The 27,270-nt window shown below is 41.1% G+C and overlaps 2 long non-coding RNA genes across 4 annotated transcripts in view; one reads left to right on the plus strand and one right to left on the minus strand.

The window, feature by feature from the left end:
* Window positions 1–8,831: 8,831 nt before the first annotated feature.
* On the minus strand, window positions 8,832–18,567 carry LOC116634343. Of its 3 annotated transcripts, none has more exons than XR_004299944.1 (3): window positions 18,419–18,567; window positions 15,361–17,275; window positions 8,832–11,358 (listed from the first exon to the last, which is right to left on the minus strand). It is a non-coding gene; the product is annotated as an uncharacterized LOC116634343 (long non-coding RNA). The 3 variants fall into 3 exon arrangements; XR_004299943.1 differs by lacking the exon at window positions 18,419–18,567 and adding an exon at window positions 17,949–17,980; XR_004299945.1 differs by lacking the exon at window positions 18,419–18,567 and having other exon boundaries at window positions 15,361–15,478; window positions 17,144–17,517.
* Window positions 18,568–21,962: 3,395 nt separating this feature from the next.
* LOC116634344 overlaps window positions 21,963–27,270 on the plus strand; it is a 34,677-nt gene continuing 29,369 nt past the window's right edge. The window contains exon 1 of the long non-coding RNA XR_004299946.1: window positions 21,963–22,047. This is a non-coding gene — a long non-coding RNA (uncharacterized LOC116634344). The remainder of the gene's footprint in view (window positions 22,048–27,270) is intronic.

Below are 27,270 nucleotides of genomic sequence, written 5' to 3' on the forward strand. Positions count from 1 at the left end.
CATCTGTGTCTTTGGGGTAAATACCCAGGAGTGCAATTGCTGGGTCATAGGGTAGCTCTATTAAATTTTTGAGGAACCTCCACACTGTTTTCCAAAGTGGCTGTACCAACTTGCATTCTCACCAACAGTGTAAGAGGGTTCCCCTTTCTCCACAACCTCTCCAACATTTGTTCTTTCTTTCCCTGTCCATTTTTGCCATTCTAACTGGTGTAAGATGGTATCTTAATGTGGTTTTGATTTGGATTTCCCTGATGGCTAATGCTGATGAACATTTTTTCATGTGTCTGTTAGCCATTTGTATGTCTTCTTCAGAGAAGTGTCTTTTCATGTCTTCTGCCCATTTTTTGCCTTGATTATTTGTTTTTTGGGTGTTGAGTTTGAGAAGTTCTTTATAGATCTTGGATACCAGCCCTTTATCTGTAGTGTCATTTGCAAATATCTTCTCCCATTCTGTGGCTTGCCTCTTTGTTTTGTTGACTGTTTCCTTTGCTGTGCAGAAGCTTTTCATCTTGATGAAGTCCCAAAAGTTCATTTTTGCTTTTGTTTCACTAGCTTTTGGAGATGTGTCTTGAAAGAAGTTGCTGTGGCTGATGTCAAAGAGGTTACTGCCTATGTTCTCCTCTAGGATTTTGATGAATTCCTGTCTCACATTGAGGTCTTTCATCCATTTTGAGTTTATCTTTGTGAATGGTGTTAGAGAATGGTCGAGTTTCATTCTTCTGCATGTGGCTGTCCAATTTTCCCAGCACCATTTATTGAAGAGACTGTCTTTTTTCCATTGCATATTTGTTGCTGCTTTGTCGAAGATTATTTGACCATAGAGTTGAGGGTCCATATCTGGGCTCTCTATTCTGTTCCATTGGTCTGTATGTCTGTTTCTGTGCCAGTACCATGCTGTCTTGGTGATCACAGCTTTGTAATATAGCTTGAAATCGGGCAACGTGATGCCCCCAGCTTTGTTTTTCTTTTTCAACATTTCCTTGGCGATTCAGGGTCTTTTCTGATTCCATACAAATTTTAGGATTGTTTGTTCCAGCACTTTGAAAAATGTCATTGGAATTTTGAACAGGATAGCATTGAAGGTATAGATTGCTCTGGGTAGCATAGACATTTTAACAATGTTTATTCTTCTGATCCATGAGCATGGAATGTTTTTCCATCTTTTTGTGTCTTCTTCAATTTCTTTCATGAGTGTTCTGTAGTTCCTAGAGTATAGATCCTTTACCTCTTTGGTTAGGTTTATTCCGAGGTATCTTATGGTTTTTGGTGCTATTGTAAATGGAATCGTTTCTCTAATTTCTCTTTCTACAGTTGCATTGTTTTCATCTTGTTAGTGTATAAGAATTCATATCTGTTTTAGTTTTGTTAGTGTATTGATTGTTAGTTAGTGTATTGTTAGTGTATAAGAAAGCAACTGATTTCTGTGCATTGATTTTGTATCCTGCCACATTACTGAATTGTATGAGTTCTAGTAATTTGGGGGTGGAGTCTTTTGGGTTTTCCACATAAAGTATCATGTCATCTGCAAAAAGAGAGAGTTTGACTTCTTTGCCAATTTGGATACCTTTTATATCTTTTTGTTGTCTGATTGCTGTTGCTAGGACTTCTAGTACTATGTTGAACAATAGTGGCGAGAGTGGGCATCCTTGACGTGTTCCTGATCTTAAGGGAAAGGCTCTCAGCTTTTCCCCATTGAGGATGATATTTGCTGTGGGTTTTTCATAGATGGATTTTATGAACTTGAGGAATATTCCCTCTATCCCTATACTCTGAAGAGTTTTAATCAGGAAAGGATGCTGTATTTTGTCAAATGTTTTTTCTGCATCAATTGAGAGGACCATATGGTTCTTCTCCTTCCTCTTATTAATGTGTTCTATCACATTGATTGATTTGCGAATGTTGAGCCACCCTTGCATCCCAGGGATAAATCCCACTTGGTCGTGGTGGATGATCCTTTTAATGTATTGTTGGATCCTATTAGCTAGGATTTTGTTGAGGATTTTGGAATCCATATTCATCAGGAATATCGGTCTGAAATTCTCCTTTTTGATGGGGTCTTGCCTGGTGTGGGGATTAAGGTAATGCTGGCCTCATAGAATGAGTTTGGAAGTTTTCCTTCTGTTTCTATTTTTTGAAACAGCTTCAGTAGAATAGGTATTATTTCTTCTTTGAATGTTTGGTAGAATTCCCCAGGGAATCCATCAGGCCCTGGACTCCTGTTTTTTGGGAGGTTTTTGATCACTGCTTCAATCTCGTTACTGGTTATTGGCCTATTCAGGTTGTCAATTTCTTCCTGTTTCAGTCTTGGCAGTTTATAGGTTTCCAGGAAGGCATCCATTTTATCCAGATTGCTCAGTTTATTGGCATATAGTTGTTGATAATAATTTCTAATAATTGTTTCTATTTCCTTGGTGTTAGTAGTGATCTCTCCCCTTTCATCATAATTTTATTAATTTGGGTCCTTTCTCTTTTCTTTTGGATAAGTCTGGCCAGTGGTTTATTGATCTTATTAATTCTTTCAAAGAACTAACTTCTAGTTTCGTTGATCTGATCTACTGTGTTTCTGGTTTCTAATTCATTGATTTCTGCTCTAATCTTAATGATTTCTCTTCTAATGCGTGGCTTAGGCATCGTTTGTTGCTTTTTCTCTAGTTCTTTAAGGTGTAGAGTTAGTTGGTGAATTCGGGATTTTTCTATTTTTTTGAGTATCACACTGTATTTAATGCTGGAGGAACATAAAGATGTAGGAGAAGGTAACCGATTCACGGGCTTTATAAGAAGTAGGATGAAGGAGGCAGTTTTCCATCAGTTCAGGAAAGGACTTGTATTTTCCAGTTAGAGGAATAACACTGAGAAAGTGGAGTGTTTTACTCAAGACAGTACCCTCTCCTCCTCGTGGGGAGTTTACACGATTTTCAAACAACAGCAAGCTTCGTGTTTGTTTTGTTGCTTACTTAATTGCAGTTATGAATGTATTTTAGGCTCTTAATAAATGTATGTTGATTTGAATTAGTTGGGCTTTAAAAATGGGTTATTACCTCAATAGTGCATTTTATTGATTTCCCATTCAGCATTTCCGTCATGAAGTTCCTGAGCCAGAGACTCAGCAGGCAGTCAGAATTTTAAAGGCTATGTGGTTTGGGGTTTACTGTGCTACATTCGCTCAATTGCTACACTTACATTGGGTTTTACTTTTTTATGGTTTCGATTTTTCCTTCATCTAGAAGCTCCAGACTTTTATATTTAAGAAAATTAACAGATATGAACGTCAAGCGGACTGTTGAACTAGCAGAGTAAACGAGGTGTGATTCAAAGAATTTGCATGCTGTGTGGGAGCTCGGGTGTACCTACCCACCCAGCACCTCCCCAGCCTCCCTCAAGCCTCCAAGGTGCAGATTTTCTTTCCTCGTGTTTCGAGACCAGGCCTCCAAGTGTGTTTTCTGGGCACCGCTGTCTTTGCCATGAAATTCAAAGCCCATTTTGTTTTCTTTCCAAGTGGCCATTAGCATGTATGCACTTATGTTTCTCATCCATAGGATACTGCGGATGGCGTTCATCATGAAGAGCAAGAAGTCTCTGGTTTAGAGGAAAGAGCTACAGAAGCACAGAGGAAAAGTGAGCACAGGCCCTGGCCCATGGATTCCCAAGGGCTGAGGTCAGGGTTCCTCTGAACGAGCTTGATGGTCATGCCATGAAGAACCTAGCATGGCTGGTACTCAGAAGCCCACATAAAGGATACTAACCCCAGCCTGACTCAGTCTACAGAATACTGCATTTTCCAACCTCCACCCCCAGAAAGGAACCTAATTTAGGATTTTAGGATCCCCTGTTTTAAGCCTAAAGAGGATAGTTATAATCTTTCCCATTTCTGAAATTATCAGCTCACCTTTGTTACAGAATTAGAGCTCTGTAAACTTGCTCTCTCAAGAGTTGGTTATTACCAAGATAAAAGTGTTAACTTAGAGAAGTTTAATATAAGAAATGTGAATATTTACTTTTTAAAATTTATTTTATTTTTTTTTCATCATAAGTATATCCTTTAATTCCCATCCCCTATTTCCCCCGTCCCCCCACCCACCTCCCATCTGGTAACCATCAATTTGTTCTCTATAATTGTCTGTTTCTTGGTTCCTTTCTTTTTTTCCTTTGCTCATTTCTTTTGTTTCTTAAATTCCACATATGAGTTAAATCATACGGTATTTGTCTTTCTCTGATTGACTTATTTCACTTAACATTATACTCTCTAGCTCTATCCATGTAGGTGCAAATGATGAGATGTCATTCTTTTTTATGGCTGAGTAATATTCCATTGTATATAGACCACATCTTCTTTATCCATTCATCTATCAATGGACACTTGGGCTGCTTCCATAGTTTGGCTATTGTTGATAATGCTGCTGTAAACATAGGGGTGCATGTATCCCTTCAAATTAATGTTTTTGTATTTTGGGGGTAAATACCCAGTAGTGGAATTACTGGATCATAGGGTAGCTCTATTTTTAACTTTCTGAGGAGCCTCCATATTGTTTTCCACAGTGGCTGCACCAGTTTGCATTCCCACCAAGGGCGCAGGAGGGATCCTTTTTCTCCACATCCTCTCCAACACCTGTTGTTTCTTGGGTTGTTGATTTTAGCCGTTCTGACAGGTGTGAGGTGATATCTCATTGTGGTTTTGATTTATAGTTCCCTGATGATGAGTGACGTTGAGCATCTTTTCATGTGTCTATTGTCCATCTGGATATCTTCTTTGAAGAAATGTCTGTTCATCCCTTCTGTCCATTTTTAATTTTTTTTAAGATTTATTTATTTATTTGAGTGAGAGAGAGAGAGAGTGTGCGCATGAGTAGGGGGAAGGGGCAGAGGGAGAGGGAGAAGCAGATCCCCTGCCGAGCAGGGAGCCTGATGAGGGACTCAATCCCAGGACCCTAGGATCATGACCTGAGCTGAAGGCAGTGCTTAACCAACTGAGTCACCCAGGCGCCCCTCTTATGCCCATTTTTTAATTGGATTATTTGTTTTTTGTACATTGAGTTGTATCAGTTCTTTATATAGTTTGAATATTCACCCTTTACTGGATATGTCACTTGCAAATATCTTCTCCCATTCAGTAGGTTGCCTTTTAGTTGTGTTTCCTTCGTTGTGCAGAGACTTTTTATTTTGTTGTAATCCCATTAGTTTATTTTTGCTTTTATTTCCCTAGCCTCAGGAGACATGTTTAGAAAAATGCTGCTACAGCCAATGTCAGAGACTTTACTGCCTGTGTTCTCTTCTAGGATTTTTATGGTTTCAGGTCTCACATTTAGGTCTTTAATCCATTTTGAGTTTATTTTTGTGTATGGTGTAAGAAAGTGGTCCAGTTTCATTCTTCTGCATGTGGCTGTCCAGTTTTCCCAACACCATTTGTTGAAAAGTCTGTCTTTTTCTCATTGGACATTCTTTCTTACTTTGTTGAAGATTAATTGACCATATATTTGTTGGTTTATTTCTGGGTTTTCCATTCTATTCCATTGATCTATGTGTCTATTCTGATGCTAGTATCAGACTGTTTTAATTACTACCATTCTTTAATATAACTTGAAATCTGTAATTGTGATACCTCCACCTTTTTTTTTTTTTTTTCTTTTCAAGATTGCTTTGGCTATTTGGAGTCTTTTATGGTTCTATACAAATTTTAGGATTGTTTGTTCTAGTCCTGTGAAAAATGCTTTTGGTATTTTGATAAGGATTGCATTAAATCTGTAGATTGCTTTGGGTAGTATAGACATTTTAACAATATTTGTTCTTTCAACCCATGAGCATGGAATGTCTTCCAATTTCTTTACATCATCTTGAATATTTTTCATCAGCGTTTTGTAGTTTTTGGAGTACAGTTCTTTCACCTCTTTGGTTAAGTTTATTCCTAGATATTTTATTGTTTTGGGGGCAATTGTAAATGGTATTATTTTCTTAATTTCACTTTCTGCTGCTTCATTATTAGTATATAGGAAAGCAACAGATTTCTGTACATTGATTTTGTATCCTGTGGCTTTACTGAATTCATTTATCCATTCTAGTAGTTTTTTGGTGGAGTCTTTAGGGTTTTCTATAGATAGTATCATGTCATCTGCAAAGAGTGAGAATTTTACTTCTTCATTACCAGTTTGGATGCCTTTCATTTCTTTTTGTTGTCTGATTGCTAAGACAAGGACTTCCAGTACTGTGTTGAATAGAAGTGGTGAGAGTGGACATCCTTGTCTTGTTCCTGACCTTAGAGGAAAAGCTCTCAGTTTTTCACCATTGAGTTAACGATGTTGGCTGTGGGTTTTTTCATCTCTGTCTTTATTATGTTGAATTATGGTCCCTCTAGGCCTACTTTGCTGAGGGTTTTTTGTCATGAATGGATGTTGTTAAATGTGAATAATTTAGTAGGAACTGAGACATAAGTAAAACCACTAGCATTTAGTAGATTTTGGTAGGTTTGGAAGATATCATTAATTATTTTCAGCAAACATTTTCTCCGGTGGGCATTGTTCTATTAATAATTATACTTCAGGAAATTTAAAAAGATAATCAATAAAAATATATATGTATTAGTAATAGAAAATAATTATAATTAAATAATTATTTCTGGTACCAGAAATCACTTAATAGTTTTCAAAATAATCAAAAATTATATTTCATTTGCTACTTTGCATACATACACTTTGCACAACAAATATTGGTTGTGTGGGCTTTGCTTACAAAGCACCAACAATAACTGATTATTTGATCAAAATGGTGCTTTGTGTCAAGGAATCTAGGGTACAATTTCCTGTGAACTCGAACCCAGTGGAGAAGACTATACCATGAAAAACTGCATTCTACCCACAACAGAGTAATCAGAATCAAACGAGATAATCCACTTCAGCATGCTAGCCTTATTATTTCCATTACTCACAGCACAGTGCTTTTTGCTCGTCATAGTGGCATTAAATCTACCTGTATGATTTTGCACAAATGAGTGCATGAGATGTAGCATATGCATGTATTTGTGTATATGTGTGTGTCTTTTAAAATCATACTACAAAGAAAGTTCTAGATCAACTCTGAGTGCATCACTGAGGCATGTGGTGACATCTCTTCTAAATACGGGTTAACGATCCAGCTCTTTCCACCATTTGGAACTTTGCTGACAACAGCAACTAAGCCAAATGACCTTAAAGAATCAAAATACATGTCACAGAGTGCATGTAGTGCATAAACATAATTACTGACGTATTGATAGAAAACACAGTAGTAGCAAGCACTTACAGAGGATTTACCACAACCAGCCCACCTCTCAGTACTTCGTCCGTATCAACGGCCTTGGCTCTGGAGGAAACCACAGAAGCGAGGCACTGCTGTTTTTAAGCCCAGTCCCCAGAGGAGGAAAACCGAGGGAGGACAGAGTGACTTTGTTAAAGTCATGTAGCTCGTATGTGGCGGAGCTGGAACTGAACCCAGACAGGTGCCTCTAGATTCCAGCTCCTAAACACTACTTCTTTCCACCTTGCAGCCTTTTGCATGGCCGTTGTGTAAAAGCATCCATGTAAGCTCAGGCATGTCCCTTGCAAGCAGGATAGACATTCATCTGGACTTTATGGAGAAGTTTAATTGTCGACATAGTTGGTCAATTATCTGATTCTTTTGTCGTGTTTCTTATAAAATATGGTCATTAGACACATTTTTTACACTCTTATTTCTGTCAAGCTCTAAGCCCACGGCAGGTTGGAATCCAAGAATTAAAATGGTCACGGTGGCCGTCTGAGGGCCAGCGAGCTGCGCTGTTTCCGTGTAGACCCTGGCGCTGTCACCCCAGTACGGGCAGGGGAGTCATTTGTGGTCCCGGACGCCTGGCTGCGCATCAAGAAATATTCCGCTGTGTTTGAATCCAGAAAGGTTCTGAGCAGGGTCGCCTGGGGCTACATCCACGTGCCCTCAGAGGCCTGAGCCCACGAGGCATGGGGGAGCCAAGACTCCGGTGGAAACTGTGATGGGAGCTCCAGTGCCAACCAGGACCCCAGGAGCACCCTAGAGATGCGCCCCAGGCTGAAGGATGGAGTCCCTGATGGACCTTTGGCAGGAAAGAATCTTGGTGTTTAATGTCATTAAAATGCATTCCACCTGAGATCCTTGGAACTTACAGGAACAGCCGTTAGGGGCCAGCAGAGCTGTGAGCCCCGAGGGCAGCACCCTTCCCTCCCACCTGACCCCAAGGGGCGGTCGGAGTTGACAAAGCAGGAAGCAGGGTGAGGCCAGCGCGCTCAGACCAGCTGTAGAGGCTGGACGATGGGCAGCACGTCCATCACCAAAGTGGGAGAGAGGCCACGGCAGCTGACCAGCTGCAGAAAACCAGTCAGCAGAGGCTGGAGAAGACCAGAGCAGCAGGGCTGTAGGGCCGACGCGGGAGATGCTCAGGGCTTGGTACAACGTGGAGTGGGTTCAAGGCCCTGGGTGTGCAGCGCCGCTGGACGGGTTCACGGCCTGGGCTGTCTCCTGTTCCTCGCCCTCTCCCCTCTCTGGTCTGGGTAAGAAGGCTCACCATTCTCTTAGTCAAGTGTGGGTTGGTAAGGTATTATACAATTATAATGATCCCCGTGGAATTGTTGTAGGTAGGACACAGGAATCAATTGCAGGAAGAAATCCAAATTACGGATGTTTATTTATTTATTTTTAAAGATTTATTTATTTATTTGAGAGAGAGAAAGTGTGTGGGGGGAAGGGGCAGAGGGAGAGGGAGAGAGAATCTCAAGCAGACTTTCCACTGAGCACGGAGTCCCATGCGGGGCTCGATCTCATGACCCTGAGATCATGACCTGAGCCGAAATCAAGAGTCAGCCGCTTAACCAACTGAGCCACCAGGCGCCCCAAGTTATGGAAGTTTAATATAGAACAAGCCTGGAAAAACAAACCAGTGGAGAAGAGATGTGCTACAGAATAAATGCCTAGCGCTTAAGCTTTACAGCCTCCCCCAGCTACACGTGGGCGAACAGTGAACGGTACACTGTTTCTTACCAGAGCCATTTGTTCATCTCGGTGATGGAGGAGAAGTTAATTTTTGCCTCTTGGGCAGAAATGATAAAATCAGAGACACAGCAGTTAGGTTTAACCCAGAAACACTGTAAAAGCCTTTATATACAATGAAATAAAACTTCATGTTATAAGACAATGAAATCCAAAAACAATAAATGTGGAAACATGATGAAAGTTTGCATCCAGAATGCATATGGATTGCTATTAATGAATACATAACCAATAATTTGCTAAACAAATACTCAACGGGTACTAACAGTTCCACACAACAGCCCTTATGTTTACAGATTATATTAAGCTTTTCAGAGGGCATATTTTACGTCCTCTTTCCAGATGGCACAGGGCAGAGCCGGGGCAAGAATCAGACAGGAGGGAACAGAAATAATGGATTTCTGCATAAAAACATTCAGCTCCACTAGTAAATTTAAATTATAGTCACTTGAGTTATTACTATTTTACTATCAAAGGAGCCAAACTAAAAATCCCTGACATGGGCTGGCACATAAACAATCAATGAAAATTTACTGAATGGAAATTAGTTGGATCAAGGTAGTTAATAAGATGTAATAATGTAACTTTAATAACTGTATAAAACTTTCATTACATAGAAAGGCACACACAACAGAATTACAAAATCAAAGTACCGAAGTCAGCAACAGGTGCATCCAGTACAGCTGTCCACGGTTCCTGTGGGAGACCGCCCCACGCAGCAGCAGTCCTGCGAGCCTCGGTGGGCTCCCCGCGACATCCGACCTCGTTTCTTAGCTGTGTGTCTGTCTTCTCCCCCAGAAAAAGAAATATCCACTTTGCAAGGTTCTAGTAAATTGGCCAGAGCACAGACCAGGGTTTGACTTAAAACATCTTCAATACATAGTTGCTGAATTAAGTAATGAAAGTAGAACCCGGCAGAGTGCCTTGTACTTGGTAGGTGTTCCCTTTAATTATTTTTAGAAATACAAGAGACAAAGAGCTAGGTAAAGAGTTAATAATTGAATCTTACCAGTTTATTTTTATAAAACTGACTATAATGATACACACTGAAAAAGCAAAAGGCATAGCAAGTAGCTGATGCATTCTTGGAAATATCAAATGAAAAATGAATGCAATGTTTTAAACTTTATTTTTAAATCCTGTTACCTAGGCAACCTGACTATCCAGCTTGTTTCATTCCCTTCAGCTTCTGGAAGCTGAAGATTTACTTCTTAGATTTCTAGAGTAGAAAAGGGCCTCATAAATTGTTGTTTTAAATTTATACCTATGATCTGAAGGAATGTGAAACACACACACACAAATTCATGGCTTTTTTTTTTTTTTTTTTGTAATACCAAACCTAAATGAGTGTTTAGGACATGGCATCAAATCATAACTCATTCAACATGTGTTTGTATCCGCGGCACCAGTAGTCAGGATACAATGTAACAACAATGAGCACCTGCCCCTGCAGATCACCCAGGGAGCAGCCCATGGGGCATGCACCTCTTCAGTTGTCCCTCACAGCTCGACCCTCACAGCTCAATCAGGTTGGTAGGCTCTGTTGTGGCCCTTCCCATCCACAGATGAGAAACATGAAACATGGAGAGGTCATGGAGCTTCCCAGAAACCCAACTAGAAAACACCAGGGCTGGGAGCTGAGCTCTGGAAGTTTGGTGACAGGAGCTCAGCCCAGGAAGGGGCAGAGGCACATAAGCATAATCTCTAAAATGTGAAGGGTAAGAAAACAGAGATATATACGTGATCTTTTAGTGGAAGTAAAGATGATCCCATAGTCAGCTGATGGAACCCCAGGTGCATGGCTCTGTGGGACTCTAGATTGTTAAACAGTGGAGTTCACACAACACTGGAGGGAGAAGCAATGCATGCATCCTATAGCTCACTGCATTGGCTCCGAGGCTCACAGTAAGTGACCACAAATGGAATGGTCGACAGAATTTATTCCCTCACAGCTCTGGAGTGCAGAAGTCTGAAATCAGAGTGTCAACCTCTCTAGAAGGCAAAAGATACAAAAATGAAGACATTATGGTCAAGAGAAGAAGCCGAAGACATGACTGCACAACCTTAAAAGATGCCTCACAAAGATCCCAAGGTCAGGGACTCCAGTCACACAAGGACCTTTTCAAAAGATTAAGGGTGAGGCTCAGATCCTGTCAATCAATTCTGGAGCCTCTAAGGAGTTTCAGGGCATTGGCCCAGGGTCATCTCGGCAGGATCCAGTGGTAGAGATCTCAAAAAGATCTGTGGGTGAGGTCTTTGTTTCGTGGAATGAGTCCCATCGAAATCCATGGGAGACACACAAAGTTGGAGAAAATTGCTTCTGCAGAAACCTGTCAGCTTGGGTAAAAAGGAACGAAGAAAGTACAAAATGAAAGGAGACCATCTGAACCCCTAAATTCTACTGTCAGGAAACAGGTTGAGAAAGCGGCTCAGCTGCAAACAAGCACCACCTTTTGTTTCAAACCAAGGAAGACTCAGAAAGCAGAACCAAGAGCCCAGAGGGTGAAGCTGTGAGAATTATTCCCAGGCCTTGAAACCTCATAGAGGAACTTCCAACCTTGCCCTTTTGGATTCAGAGACTCCTTTAGACTTTCCATTTCTCTCTTCTTTGGAGCAGAACTCTCTGTGGTTGTTGTCACCTGCCTGTCCCCCCAGTGCATGCTCAGTGTGTTGGGAGCAAGTAACTCTTCTCATTGGTTTCATAGGACCATAGATTGGCAGAAATTGTGTCCCAGGAACTGAACCTAGTGATTATACCAGGAACCTTCTCTGAACTTTGACCTGATTTTGATAATGACATTTTGAACTCTGAGCTGTTATGAAGAGAAGAGAATCTTGGGAACCTTGGGAGGGGCTGAGTGTCTGTTGCACGTGTTAGGCCCATGAACACAGGGGACAGAAGGCAATGGTGGCAGACAGACCCCAAGGTGGTCCCCACGATTCTTGCCTCCCAGTATTTATGCCTTTGTGTAATCCCCAACTCTGAATCACAAAGTAGGACCTGTGACTTGTTCCTAACCAATGGCATATGGCAACAGTGAAGGATGCCACTCTGGGGATCATGAACCATCATATAAGACTCCATCCTGCTCTCTCCCTTTGTTGACTCTGAAGAAGCTAGCCGCCATAAATCCTGTAACAAAAGGAATTGAGTGCTGCCAACATCCTCGTGAGTAGGGATGCTCATGCTTCCCCGGTCAGACCTCCAGCTGAGGATGCAGCCCGGCCAACACCTTGACTGCAACCTTGAGACTGTGAGCAGAATACCCAGCTAATCCATTTCTAGACTTCTGACTCACAGACACTGTGAGGTCATGAATGTGTGCTGTTTTAATCAGCTACTGCTGGGATAATGTGTTACACAGCAATAAATACTGAATGCATGCAATTTATTCCATTTATTCCATTAACACCAGTAAAAAGTGTGATGTCAGTACGTAGTAAAGACGTTAATGGCTAAGTGGTTATTGGTTTGCATCATTTTTATTAACCTGAGCAGCATATCTTTAGCATATTAATAGCCCAGTTCATTCATGAAATAGATAAAAGTTAAGATTTTTAAACTATTTTGCACATAGTGGTAGTTCCTCCATATAATTAGTTCTCAGTTGATACAACTAGCAGATAAAACTTCAAGACTCATGGGGTACAAAAGTATTATTTAATATGCATTGATTTCCTCCTGCGTGCCAGACTGCTCCAGGCTTATCACAGATAGCGGCCTGCCATCAGAACAAGCTTGGGAGGAAGCTATTTTCACTAAGTCTAGTTTCCGCTGGAAAAACTGAGGGTTTGAGGGGTTAAGCAACTTGCCCAAAGCTGTGTGCTGATCTGAGCCCAAGTTAGATGGACTCCAAAACTCATGTGCTTTTCATATACCATGGTGCTTATTTTTCAAGTGTTTAAACTGAAAGGTAGGAGATTCTTTTCCCCCAGTTTTATTCCTCTATTTACTTGTACCAGTACATTTTTTAAAAGATTTATTTATTTCTTTTAGAGAGATGGAGAGAACACACGTGTGAGTAGGGGGTGGGGCAGAGGGAAAGAATCTCAAGCAGACTCCCTGAGCATGGAGCCTGATGCTGGGCTCAGTCTAATGACCCTGGGATCCTGACCTGAGCCAAAACCAAGAGTCAGACACTTAACTGACTGAGTCACCCAGGCTCCCCTACCAGTACATTTTTTAAATAAGGATCTTTAAATATTTTTAAATTATCGTAATTATGTTGAACACATGAGAGAGTGGAAATGCAAGCACTTTCCTTATTCCCTCACTAAATATTTTTGAGTGTCTTTTATTAATATTACACAAATACAAAATAAGTAATTTTAATTTTTCTAGTTGTTAGCTACATTATTTCACTTTATTATTTCCATAAATATTTGCATCACAAAGAATACTGCAATCCATATTTATCTTGGATATGAATGAGCAGCAATTAATGTTTACTAAGCCCTTCAAGTATAATTTTCAAAAAGTTAAAAACATGGTTCTCGTACAAGTAAAAAATGAACATGTAGAAAAGATCAATGAAATGAAGAGCTGGTTCTTTGAAAAAGATAAAGTTGGCAAAAAATATAAATAAATTTATTTATTTGAGAGAGGACTCAAGTAAAATTAGAAATGAAAGAGAAGTTACAACTGAAACACAAAGCATCATAAGAGGCTACTATGAACAATTATACTCCAATAAATTGGTTAACCTAGAAGAAATGGATGAATTCCTAGAAATATACAAACTACTGAGACTGAATCATGATAAGACAGAAAATCTGAACAGACTGATTACTAGTAAGAAGATCGAATCATTACTCAAAAACCTCCCGGGGGTGCCTGGGTGGCTCCGTCGTTAAGCGTCTGCCTTCGGCTCAGGTCATGATCCCAGGGTCCTGGGATCAAGTCCCGCATCGGGCTCCCTGCTCGGCGGGAAGCCTGCTTCTCCCTCTCCCACTCCCCCTGCTTGTGTTCCTGCTCTTGCTGTGTCTCTCTCTGTCAAATAAATAAATAAAATCTTAAAAAACAAAACAAAACAAAAACCTCTCAACAAAATCCAGGACCAGATGGCTTCACTGGTGATTTCTATCAAATGTTCAAAGAAGAATTAATACCAACCCTTCTCAAACTCTTCTGAAAACTAGAAGGAGAAGGAACTCTTCCAAACTAATTTTCCCAGGCCAGCAGTACCTTGATATCAATACCAGACAAGGAGGCCACAAGGAAAGAAACTTACAGGCCAATATCTCTGATGAAAATATATGCAAAAATCCTCAATAAAATATTAGCAAATTAAATTCAACAATACATTAGAAGGATCATACCCTGTAATCAAGTGGGATTTCTCCCAGGGATGCAAGGATGGTTCAGCATCTGCACATCAATCAATGTGATACACCGCATTAACAAAGTAAAGGATAAAAATCACATGAGCGTCTCAAAAGATGCAAAAAAAGCATTTGACAAAAACTAAACATCCATTTATGATAAAAACTCCGAACAAGTGGGTATAGAAGGGACATTTCTCAATATAATAAAAGCTTTCTAGAACAAGCCACAGCCAAATCATACTCTATGAAGAGTTGAAGGCTTTCTCTCTAAGATCTGAACAAGACAAGGATGCCAACTCTTGCCATTTTTATTCAACACCATATTAGAAGTCCTAGACAGAGCAATGAGGCAAGAAAAAGAAATAAGAGGCATCCAAATTGGAAAGGAGGAAATAAAACTGTCACTATTTGGAGATGACATAATATTATATATATAAAACCTAAAAACTCCACCAAAAGACTCTTAGGACTAATAAAAGAATTCAGTAAAGTTGCAGGAGACAAAATCAATGCACAAAAATCTGTTGCATTCCTATACACTAATAACGAGTTCTCAGAGAAATTAAGAAAATAATCTCATTTCCAATTTCATCAAAAAGGATAAAAAACTTAGTAATAAATTTAACTAAGGTGGTGAAAGACATGTATATTGAAAACTATGAGGCATTAATGAAAGAAACTGAAGAAGACACAAATAAATGGGAAGCTATTCCATGCTCATGGATTGGAAGAATATTGCTAAAATGTCCACATAACCCAAAGCAATCTACAGATTCAATGCAGTCTCTATCAAAATTCCAAAGACATTTTTTGCAGAAATAGAACAATCCTAAAATGTGTATGGAACTACAAAAGACTCCAAATAGCCAAAGCAATCTTGGATAACTTTTCATGGTCTAAAAATATCTCTAAGACAATTTTATATTTATAGATTTCTGTTTTCATAAGGGAAATATTCCCCCAAAATATTGATTTGAAAGAAAGGGCCTAATTTGATGAACAAATCTGGCGTACCTGGTGTGTAGATATTACAATTCATGACTCCTGAAGTTTACAATTGCCCACAGCAATTAGATTCTCATTGCCACTATGGTTCCTTGACGTGAAGCTGCCTCTCAGTCAACCGTGAGCACTAGAAAAATAGTAAGGTGTAAAGTTAGGGGTCTTGGGGAGACCCCTGTGGGTCTGGTGCTGCACATTCTGGGAAATCAATGCAAGGGAGCTATGACTCAAGAAAAAGGTAAATCTTCTAGGAGACTCAAGGTTTGCATAAGGAAAATTCTCCCTGGATGCCTCCATTCTTCTGAGAGGTGTGACTCCCTCACAATGAAAGGGAAAGGAGAACCGTAAACACACTTTCTATACATCTAAAGAAAAAGAGAGAGAGAGAGAGAGCAGAAGGCTGCAAATCTTTTTCCGGGGTGGTGGCTATTCTATTTGTGACTAGGCTTATACAAACATAATTACTAACGGAAGTGGGTCAAGTTGAAATTTCTGGGAAGCTGGCTTGGGGTGCAGTAGGCTGAAACAGAAGTTAGTTGTTTTTATTTTAAACCCTTCTGAACAACGTGATTTTAAAAAAACATGGACATATATTAACATGATATTTTTTAAAAAATTATGAAGAAATTTAAAATTTTAGATTCAGAAGGGACTGAAGGTGCCATCTAATCCAACTCATTTTATGGAGACGTTGTAGTGTCAGGATCAGAAATGTTGGTTCAAAACTAAAAATAATGAATAGAATATATACATAAATATAGAACACATACATTCTATTCTGAATTCAAGTGTTCCTAGCTCAGTTAGAATCAATGGGATAGGGTGATACCATTATTAAAGCTTAATCAAGCTATTCTAACTTGATATTCAGGGCACAACACAAGAAATATAACAATGAGAATATATTTGAACTTTCACCAAGAAACAAAGTCACAGAGATGGCAAGGCACAAAGTAGAAGACAGGACCGCCTCAGTGGGGAGATGCCACGGTGCACTACAGTTTCTTTTGGGATTATTTAAGTGATTTGCTTGTCTCCTTAAACTTCATCAGTGTTTACACTGTCATATGTTATCTGTAAAGATATGTTATGATCATATATATTCTCTTTTTCTCCGAAAGGGAACACTGCATATAAAGAAATCATAAAGAAACAATTTCCAAGTCTTGGGTAATGCTTAGCAATACTTGTTCGCCCAAGCATCTAAAATAGGCTTACTGAAATGAAATTTACCCTAAACCACTTTCCCACTCACTTTCTCAAATGTTTAAGTGTGAACAAGTTTAAAAGGCAGATTCTGTTGGAAGTGCCTTTGCATGGCTCCCTTAAGTTTCTAAGCCCATCTCTGTGTGTGGTCTGGTACCTGTGGATCCGCCGGCCCGGGGTGGACGCGGCCGGGCCTCACCGCGTTGGCCGGGAGGGCCTCTGGCTGTCGCTGCCGCCGGGGCCTCGACCGAGGGGGTGGCCGCGGGCCGGGCGTCCGCGGAGGATGTTCCGGGACCGCGCGCGAACCGCACCACCTGCCCCAGGGTATTTGTGAAACCTCGATCCAGCCATCCGGAGAAAGAACTGTTTCTCCAAAAATGAGCGCCAGCTATGAGGATCTTAAATAGTCCAGACACCAAGTCACAGCGAGGCCGTGAGCCCTTGCTTGACAAACCACTGCTCCGTGAAAACAAATTTCTTAATAGTTTAAAATTTAAGGGAGCACAAAGGAACATTTGGTTATTCATTAGAGTTGATTTTTACGAGAAACTATCTCACAAGGCTCCTTGGGAAGTGGCTTGGTACTCACATCTTCGTGTTCACACGCGGCTAGTTAAGGGAAGACGTGACAATGTGCGAAATCACAGAATCCCAATTTTCTCTTTTTACCCCTGGAGTCTTCTTATTGGGATGCCAGTAATTGCGGCTTCGAATGACACAACTGGAGAGGGGGACAGAAGAGCACAGCAGGTTTACGGCCTGCCAGCGGGGCTCCGGGCGGGTCGGGGGCCCGCGGCGTTTCCTCGGCGGGTCCCCGCTGCGCGCTCATTAGCGCCCACTCTCCTTAATGGCTTCCTGTGGCTGGATGTTTACTTGTCATTTGTTGTCGCCTTTGTCTCCCCGCTACTGAACCACAGGCTGACCGCAACTTTTCTTTCCTGCCCTGCAGCTTGCTCCTGGGGGTGAACAGGCGCCCCCGCGACCCCCACCCCGCGCGCCCCGCCAGGCGCCCCGCGTGCACCCCCACCTCAGCGCCCCCCATGCTCCCCACGCGGCGCCACCCCGCGTACAGCCGCCCCCGCACCGCCCCCCCAGGCACCCCACGCACCTCAAACAAGCCCACCTCCCCTCCCCCTGCACGCACGCCACTCAGCGCCGCCTCGCGCACTGCCGCCCCCCCGCACCGCTCCCCTAGGCACCCCACGCAGCGCCCGCCCTGCAGCGCTTCCCCGCCTGCACCTACCCCTCCGCGCCCCTCCCCGCCCCGCCCTGCATCCACGCACCGCAAATACCCACATTTCACCGCACCCCTGCGTGCCCCCCACGCAGCGCCAGCCCTGCAGCGCTTCCCCGCCTGCACCTACCCCTCCGCGCCCCGCCCTGCATCCACGCACCGCAAATACCCACATTTCACCGCACCCCTGCGTGCCCCCCACGCGGCGCCGCCCTGCGCAGCGCTCCTGCGCCCGCACCACGCGCAGCGCCCCACGCCGCGCATCGCGCCCGGACGTGCCCCCGTCACACGCGCGTGCGCCCCGCTCCCTCCCCGAGTCCCCCCCCCCCCCGCGCGCCCTGGTGCTTCCCAGTAGGACCTCGGGCGAGTGGGAGCGGGCTGAGGAAGCCTGGGCAGGCGTTCCCGCCGCCGCGGTGGTCTGTGTCTCCTCTCAAACGTGCTTCATCGTCATAACGACCCAGGAATGGGGGGCCCGGGCCCCGCAGCCCCTCTGCCCTCGGTAGGTGGGAGCAGTGCCAGACCCTGGCAGCCCCTCAGGGACGTGTGAAACGCGGAAAGCCGGACAGGAGGGGACACCCCAACGTCATGCCCCCCACACCCCTGCACTTGCTGAGGGTCTGCTTTCCGTACCCTCGCAGGCGCTCGTGAAGACCGGCACGACACGACAGGCGTCCCTCTCGTTTCAGCGCCATTCTGTTGTGAGCACAGCCCCAGGCACAGCCGTGGGGGTGCAAGTTCTTCCTGCCCAGGGAGGGAGGGAACCTACCTGGGGGGGGCACCGCAGCCGCCCCCGAGAACGACCTCACATAGTGAGGAATTGCTTTAGAAATTGGAGACAAAACATTGTCTGATTTGTGCTGACGTCAGTTACATTTGCATCATCATCAAAAAAAAAAAAAAAAAATCCCCCATCTTTTTAGAGCCCTTTGCTTCCTGATTTTATTGTCCTTGAACTGAACACGGGAAATTCCACCCCCGAGTTAAAAATCCCTGGGTTAATTAGTTTTTCTGGGCTGTCGTCCTTTTAAAAAGCTGCTCCATATATCTAGTTATACTTACTAAAACATGCCTTATCAGTGTGCCATGTCCTCCCAATTTCTAAGAGATGAAATGATATTTAGAAGAGGTGAGAATCCTGATGCCATCATTTATTACCATAGCAGCATATTCCTAAGTGACAATTGGTTTATAGTGTATGGTAATTCTAAAGTCTCCCCGTCAAAGGGAGATAAAATTAGAAATTGAATTGTAAAAGACAGTTATCTCTATCTACTTCCTCTCACTGTCCTCAAGGCTACTCTTCCCCTCTTTCTCCTTTTTGTCCCTAATGCTCTCCTATGCTCCACCAGCATCTTCCAAAGAAGTGCCCTTACATTAACTCCTAGCTACTACTATTGAGGATAGAAGGAAGAGGAGAAAGAGGAGAAAGAAAAAAAAAAAAAGTCCAGTTTACTTCCCTTCAAATTGTTCCCTTTAATTTTTAAATACAAATGAACCCCTGGAATTTAAGGACAGAGACTTTCAAAGGTATTACTCTTTTGGGGTCAATTACTGTTGAAAATAACACTTTCCTAATCAGATACCTGTAAGGTATCCACATGTTATACTCTCGATGCTTAGAAATGGGATTTTAAATTCCTAATTATCTGCTGACTTATAATTTGTCACTAAAATATCATTGAAATACAATTATTGTTCTCTCTGAAAATAAGATTACAGAGTTGCCAAGGGAGTTGGCCAAATGTGGACCCTTGAAGAACGTGAGCCCCTTTGAATAGTTTTGGAAGCTGATTCAGGAAGAAGCTTGTGGAACAGAAATCCAACAAAAGCTCCAGAATATAAAATTTAAAAGTTTGTATTTTTCCTATTTGTTTCTTCTGGATTTTGATAAGTGTTTTCACTTTTTAACTGAGCCCTGGGAAGTAGTGATATAATCTGCCTTCCAGTTAGTTTAACGTTACAGGTGGGGTGTTTTTACGAGATTTTCGAAGTGTCTTTTTGAAACTATGTGGATTTCAATATAATTTTTTAAATAAATAGGCGCTGTAAAATCGTGCTTATATGGTTGATATTTCCTTTAGTGAACTAACGTCCGTGACAGCAATAATCAAGATCCAAATCTCAGGGTGAGAAAAAACTGCACACTTTTTCCCTCAGTACCTGGGCTGCCTCTCTCACCAGAGTGAAGAAATTCATTTCAATAAATGTTGGGCATTTCCTCCTTGCTAAGTACTGTGCACAAAGACATGCGATAAATAGCTGAGGGATGAAAATCTAGTGTTCCCAAAAAGTGTTTGAGGTTTGAGAACATGAGATTTTAAAGTAGGGCTGCAAGAAATTTTGTAAGTTAAATTTACTTTGTGGAGGCCTATAACACCGCTCGTATCCCACAGTGGGTTTCATCCCAACAGTATCATGGACGCTCATGGAAGCATAGCTGGTAAGCATGTAGGAGACGCCAGTGGTGGGAAAGTGAATGAAACTCTAACCAACACCACTGGGTGGCTTGCGATGCTTTCAGATGAATGCGTTGGATCGAGTAGCCCATGGAAGAGCTTCATAGGCTTGGGAGACGGATGCCACCTTCTCTGAGGTCTGTAGCGCTTCAGGGTGAGCGAAGCGCCCTCAGATTCTCGCATAAGTATTTATTAGATGTTCCCCGTGCCAGGTACCAGTGTAGGCCATGCCAGACAGTGAACATGACCGGCTGATAGTCACAGCTTTTCCTTTGGGCAAAATGCTAAGGCAAAGTATGTTTAGGTGAGCATCATCTTTTATTAGCTATGCATTCATGTTAATATCTTGCATGAATATTCTAGACTCTCTTCCCCAACCTATGTTCTGGGTTTTATAGAAAATGTCATCTTTCACATTACCCCAGATATTGTTATGTGCTGTTTCCATAAAAATGTCTAAAGACGTTTTGCTCAAACTTGCAGATTTCTTCCATAATTTGGGCACTTAATCCATTAACACAAAAAGTTGACTTCCAGAGAAGATTTAAACATTCTTAGTAAATTAACTTTTTGTTTTTTAGAACAGAAAAATTCAAGGGCAAATTGTGGTGAGGTGTGTTGGAGCAAAAGGGCCTGTCGCTTTTTCATGTGCACGCAGAGCTCCCAAAGGGCGAAGGGCGGGGTGGTGTGGGAAGCCTGCTGAGAAAGCTCCTCCAGCTGGGAATTTAGGGCAAGGGGCCAGTGCTCTCCAGTGTAAGGGAGCAAGGAGGGACAAAGGAGGGACAGTTTGGATCTGGTCATTGCGGAATGAATGGCTTATGGCTGTTCACTCTGACCTGCCCATTTATATATGTAAACGGGACTTAAATCCTGGGAACACACAGACTGTGGATCTTTTTGAGCAGACACAGACACTGGGACATCTGAATGAAGGTTTTAAATTAGAGATAGAAGGAACAAAAAAACTCCAAAACAATGGTTCTCACTCTTGAGAGCGCATAGGTGTGCAGGTGACATAGGGAGGTTCTGTGATGGGCTCGGAAGAGTATCTGTTGTCAAAACATTTCTTCCCGCCATTAGCAAGTGTTCTGTGTTTTCTAATAGATCAGTGTGAGGAGACGCCCCAACCACTGGAAATCTCCATCATCCATCTGGTCATCATGGATCTGTTGCAATCATGAGACCAGACCTCCGTATGTCATGCCAAGGAGTCTGAGCACCCAAGTTAGCAGCCTGTTCATAAACATTCACAAAAGAAAAATAGTAACATTTTCTAGAAAACACAGGACCTTGTTCCAAATACAAATGCTGTTTACTATAATTTTGGAATATTTAAATGCTACATATAAAATGTGCTTTTTGTCTCTACCAAAATAAGTTTAGTTTTTCTTGGAATTTTAAGAATTGAAACATATTGATATAATTTTTGATTTTTATACAGTGATAAAAAATCTACCAGCATTCATGTATGTAAATAATATTATTAAATATTGAAATCCCAGAATAAATTTTGAAAGAAAGGGCTGTAAATTTCCAGTTTTGTGGCAAAAGAATGCATTTATTGTTCAAATGTTAAAGTTGATCTTAAATATTAAGCAAAGTATCTCAGTGTGAATTCATATTCCTTTCTATTTATAGGGTAGTGAAAATTTATAATATCAGATGCTACGCTGTGTTACTACATGAGCAGATGCGTCCTTGATAACTTTAAAGCATTTCTTTCCAGTGTCTACTCCTAGACCCTGGGCTGCTCCTAAGACAAGAAAAACCAGGCTGATGGTCAACGCCAGTCAGAGGGAAGAGGTGAGATTTCTCATACTGATGAAAAATGTGTTTTCTAACACTCTATTTTAATTCCACTAGGGAATATTTTTTGTGTGTCTACTATGTTCCATGATTTTTAGTTACTTAGAATTAAAATATTCATCTCAGCAAAATGGTGAGTGTAATAAACATTTTTAAATTCTTATTTTATGCAAAGTAATGCTTTGCATCATCCAAATAGTTTTTATTTGGGTGATCTAAAAGAGGACAGTCATGGTCCCTGCTTCTGAGAGTGTATCTGGGGAGATAAAACCTACTAAAAATGGGACAGGGAGAGTAGCAAAATTACCAAGTAGAAATACAGGTTTGGAGAGGAAGAAAATAACTTAGGCTTGTTCCTTATTATATAAAATCAGGGTGAAAATGAACCAAGGAGTTTCTCTATACACAGCAGGTTTAGTACGGTCTGAAAGGGTTTGCTTTCCCAGAAAGGAGAGTGCTTGTCCCGGTGTGTGTCTGGTTTCCTGAGCTGGTTTTAACTGGTGTGGCTCTTGAAGTCACTGCTCCCTGGTCGCAGGGGTCGGGGATTCGGGGATGCTTTTCTTCTGACAGGTGCTGTGCTTCCATTGTTCTTCCTTCGCTATTCTGTGCATCTCCATTCCTTCTCAGAGTGGTGTTTTGCCTGTTATTCCAAAGCTAGATGGCACGATTTGGAAATTAAAGACTGAAGGATCTAGGATAGAATGTAGAGTATTATGAAGTGCATTTTTGTACCTGCACTTTGCTGGTTAGATTTCAAAACTAAAAGAAATTTTTTGCCTTGGTTCATAGTGTTGGATTTTTTTTTTTTTTTTTTTTTTTTTTTTGCATATTTGCACTTGGTGGCAGCAGTGAAGGGAAGGCTCTGTCTTGGAGTAAGAAAATCTGGGTCCATCTCCTTGTTTTTTTCCTTTTAAAGTGGTCTGAGCAGGTCGTCAGCCCCCCTGAGTTCATCTAGAAATGGTGATGATAATGCCTATTTTGTGAGCGGAACCCGACGTGAAAGTGCCTGGCATAATTCCTTTTAAAGATAAAAATGAAGAATGTATGCTGTTTAAAGCATGTTTTATTTTATTGTGAATGGTTTTATCATTTTCTTTTTCTGAACCACCTGGTAGGTTGTGTCTTGAACTTTTCCTTCACCAGCAAATCGTTGGGGCACAGATGATAGCCCCGGCCGTCAGGCAGGTGTTTGGGGTTTGTTCTGTTCGCCCGGTGGGGCCTGGGCCAGCATACGGTTTACTGTGCCCTCTTAGATGAGCTGAGGAGGGCTGGCCCTTCACACCCGGGTGCAAGAGCACATCACTCTCAGTCTGCTAGACAGGGCAGCATTTTTGGGGCCCCTTTGTCAGATGGTTGGAGATGGCTGAAAGTTTAATTTGCAGCAAATGTTTGTCTTATGTATGGCATTCGCTGCAGGAAAGACAACATGGTCTCATGACTCCAGACTCTGAAGTTCCATTTAACACCTTTCAATCAAGATAAGTCTTACATATGAAATTAGGAAAGGTGGTTTTCTCTAATAATGTTAGAAATGTGGAGCTTTTGAAAAAAAAAATCACTATCTGCCTGAAAGTAAGACTTCATTGTCTCTGGAGAAATTGAAGAAATTACAACTGTCTTTGATGTAAATGATTTCTGGTCACCCCCTCTATTCAGAGAAGCACTGAAAGCACTTTCTTTGTCCACACATCCATGCATGTGTATAGAAGCAGTTCTGCTGCAGCGGGGGAGATTTGGTAGACAACTTACAGGATTTCATGCACATTTCAAGGCAAGAATGAAAATATTGTCCCCTTTTCAAAAGAAAGCTGGACTGCATAGTAAAGCTCTAGAAACTTCCACACAGGAAGGACTCAAACAGGTTTACTGAGCCCAAAGACACGTGTAAGGGGAGCGTAAGGGTCCTCAGACACTTGGGGTTCTCATGTGGGTTTCATATTATTTCATATTCCAAAAAGCATATTTCAGATGTATTTCATATTTTTCCTAAGTAGCTTCAGAGACCAGACTAAGACCAAAGGGAAGGAATTACAAAGAAGTAAATTTCAGTTCAATATGAGATGGAATTTTTTTTAATGACTAAAGGTGTACCCTTGCTCCAGGCTAACTCTGGGTAGCTTGGAAGTGTGTAAGCCTAAACTGGACACCACCATCCACCTTTCCCCCGTTCTACCTCCCTCCCCGTACCCCACACCAGGGATTTTGGTTTTGAAAGAGAGGTTCACCTAGGCAGATGTTAATGTTTCTCCTGATTCAAAGTGTATAATCATCTAGATACAGAGAAAAAACAACTAGAAAAATAACACACGATGTGAAAAACAAATGTACTGTATAGAAAACTCCTATTCAGAAGACTGAGTATAGATGCTAGTTAATAAACCCAAAGCCACACTACACATGCAAGTGCTTATTAATGTGTAATGATTACAGTTTTCCATTTTACAGCTTTTTAGGAGATGTTAACATTACTTTATATATGAAAAATAATCACCACTAAATTTAAGTAAGACTTATTTTGCAGGCATCAATCTGCAATATCACAGTGCCATGGGAAAAGGCTCCAGAGAATAGACTAAAAATTAAAAATGCCCTACATAAAATATTATAATAAGGAAAAAAGAGTTTTAAGCTCATATTTTTTTTAAAGGTTTATTTATTTGAGAGAGAGAGCAAGTATGAGTGGGGGGAGGGGCGGGGGAAAGGGAGAGAGAGAATCTCTCTGAGCACAGAGCATGATGTGGGTCTTGATCTCATGACCCTGAGATCATGACCTGAGCTGAAACCAAGACTCAGACGCTCAACTGACTGAGCCACCCAGGTGCCCTGGGTTTTTAGCTCATATTAAAGCAATAAGATGTAGGCTAGGCAAATAACAAAAATAATAACACTACGTATTTAATATGATATTTCAAGCATTGTACCTGGATTATACTAATTAATCTTCATACAAACCCTGTGAGATGGTGTACTATTTTTTAGTAAATCCATTTTGCAGATGAGGAAATGGAAACTTGAGACAATTGACAACTCACTCACACAGGGTACCCAGTTAGCATGACATGAACCCTGAATCCAAATCCAGCTTGTCTCCAAAGCCTGTTAACCTAGCCATACCTATCTAGGGTAGAGCACAAAATTATCAGAGAACATGCAACAAATGTACAGAGAAGCCTTTCCTTGTGACCAGTGAACATTAGTCCACCAATTTCATTAGTAATGTTTATTAGTAAAGTGATATAAATTACATTACAAGAAAAGACAACTACAGACCAATATCTCTCTTGAACATAAATGCAAAAATTCTCAACAAAACAGTAGCAAATCAAATCCCCCAAACATAAAAATAATTATATACTATAATCCGTTGGGCTCTATCCCAGGTATGTAAGGCTGGTTCAACGTTTGAAAATCAATTGATGTAATTCAGTACATAAACAGACTGAAAAAGAAAAATCACACAATCATATCAGTAGATGCAGAAAAAAACATTTGACAAAATCCAACACTCATTCATGATAAAAAAAAAAAGCCCTCTCAGTAAACTAGAAATAGAAGGGAATTTCCTCAACTTGATAAATATCTGCAAAAACATACAGTTAAGATCACACTTAATGGTGAGAAACTCAAGGCTTTCTCACTAAGATCAAGTACAAGGCAAGTGTCTCTTCCCATCATTACTGTTCAACATTGTACTGGAAGTCCTTATTTTTGCAATTAGATAAGAAAAGGAAATAAAAAGTATACAGATTGACAAGAAAGACTTAAAACTATCTTTGCTCACAGACGACATGATTATCTATGTAGAAAATTGAAAGAATGGACAAAAAAACTCCTGGAACTAATCAGTAATTATAGTGTAATTGTAGGATACAAGGCTAATACACAAAAGTAAGTTGTTTTACCATAGGCCAGCAATGAACAAGTGAAATTTGAAATTAAAAACACAATACCTTTACATTAGCATCCCTGCACCCCTCCCCCCCCAAAAAAAGAAATAAAGAAATACTTAGGTATTAGAGTTAGGTATAACTCTAACAAAATATGGACAAGTTCTATATGAGGAAAACTACCAAGTTCTGACAAACAAAATCAAAAGAACTAAATAAATGGAGAAAGATTCCATGTTCATGGATAGGAAGACTCAGTAGTGTCAAGATATTAGTTCTTCCCATTGATCTATAGATTCGGTGCAATCCAATCAAAATCCCAGCAAATATTTTTTCAATATTAACAAACTGTTTCTAAAGTTTATATAGAAAGCAGAAGACCCAGAATAGTCAATACAATATTGAAGGAGAAGAACAAACTTGGAAGACTGACACTACCCTACATCAATACTTACTATAAACTACAGTAATGAAGACAGTGAGGTAGTGGAGAAAGAACAGATAAATCGATCAGTGGAACAGAGTAGAGAGCCCAGAAATAGACCGACAGAAATTAGTCAACTGGAGCAAAAGCAATACAATGGAGCAAAGATAGTCTTTGCAACAAGTGGTGCTGGAACAACTGGAGATTTGCATGCAAAAAAGGAATCTAGACACAGACCTTACACCCTTCATAAAAGTTAACTCAGATGCATTATGTACTTAAATCTAAATGCAAAACTGTAAAACTCCTAGAAGAAAACAGAGGAGTAAACCTATATGCTCTGGCATGGTGATGACATTTTAGGTACAATACCAAAGGCATTGTCCACTAAAGAACTAATTGATAAGCTGGTCTTTATTAAAATTAAAAACTTCTATTCTATGGGCACCAAGGTGGCTCAGTCAGTTAAGCATCCGACTCCTGATTTTGGCTCAGGTCATGATCTCAGGATCATGAGATGGAGCCCTGCACTGGGCTCCGTGATGCACATGGAGCCTCCTTGAGATTCTCTCTCTGTCTCTCCCTCTGTCCTTCCCTACTTGTGTTCTCTCTTTCTTAAAACAGATAAACAAAACAAAACAAAAAAAGGCTTCTACTCTGAAAGACAATGCCAAGAGAATTTAGAAGACAATCCACAAGATGGGAAGAATGTATTTGCAAAAGACACATCTGATAAAGGACTATAATCTCAAATATACAAAGAACTCATAAGACTCAACAATAAGAAAACAACCCAATTTAAAAATGGACCAAAGACTGTAAGAGATCCCTCACCAGAGAAGATATGCAGATAGCAAATAAACTATGAAAAGATGGTCTGGAACATATGGCATTAGGGAAATGCAAATT

This window comes from Phoca vitulina, unplaced genomic scaffold (genome assembly GCF_004348235.1).
Source record: "Phoca vitulina isolate PV1807 unplaced genomic scaffold, GSC_HSeal_1.0 scaffold9, whole genome shotgun sequence".
NCBI lineage: Eukaryota > Metazoa > Chordata > Mammalia > Carnivora > Phocidae > Phoca > Phoca vitulina.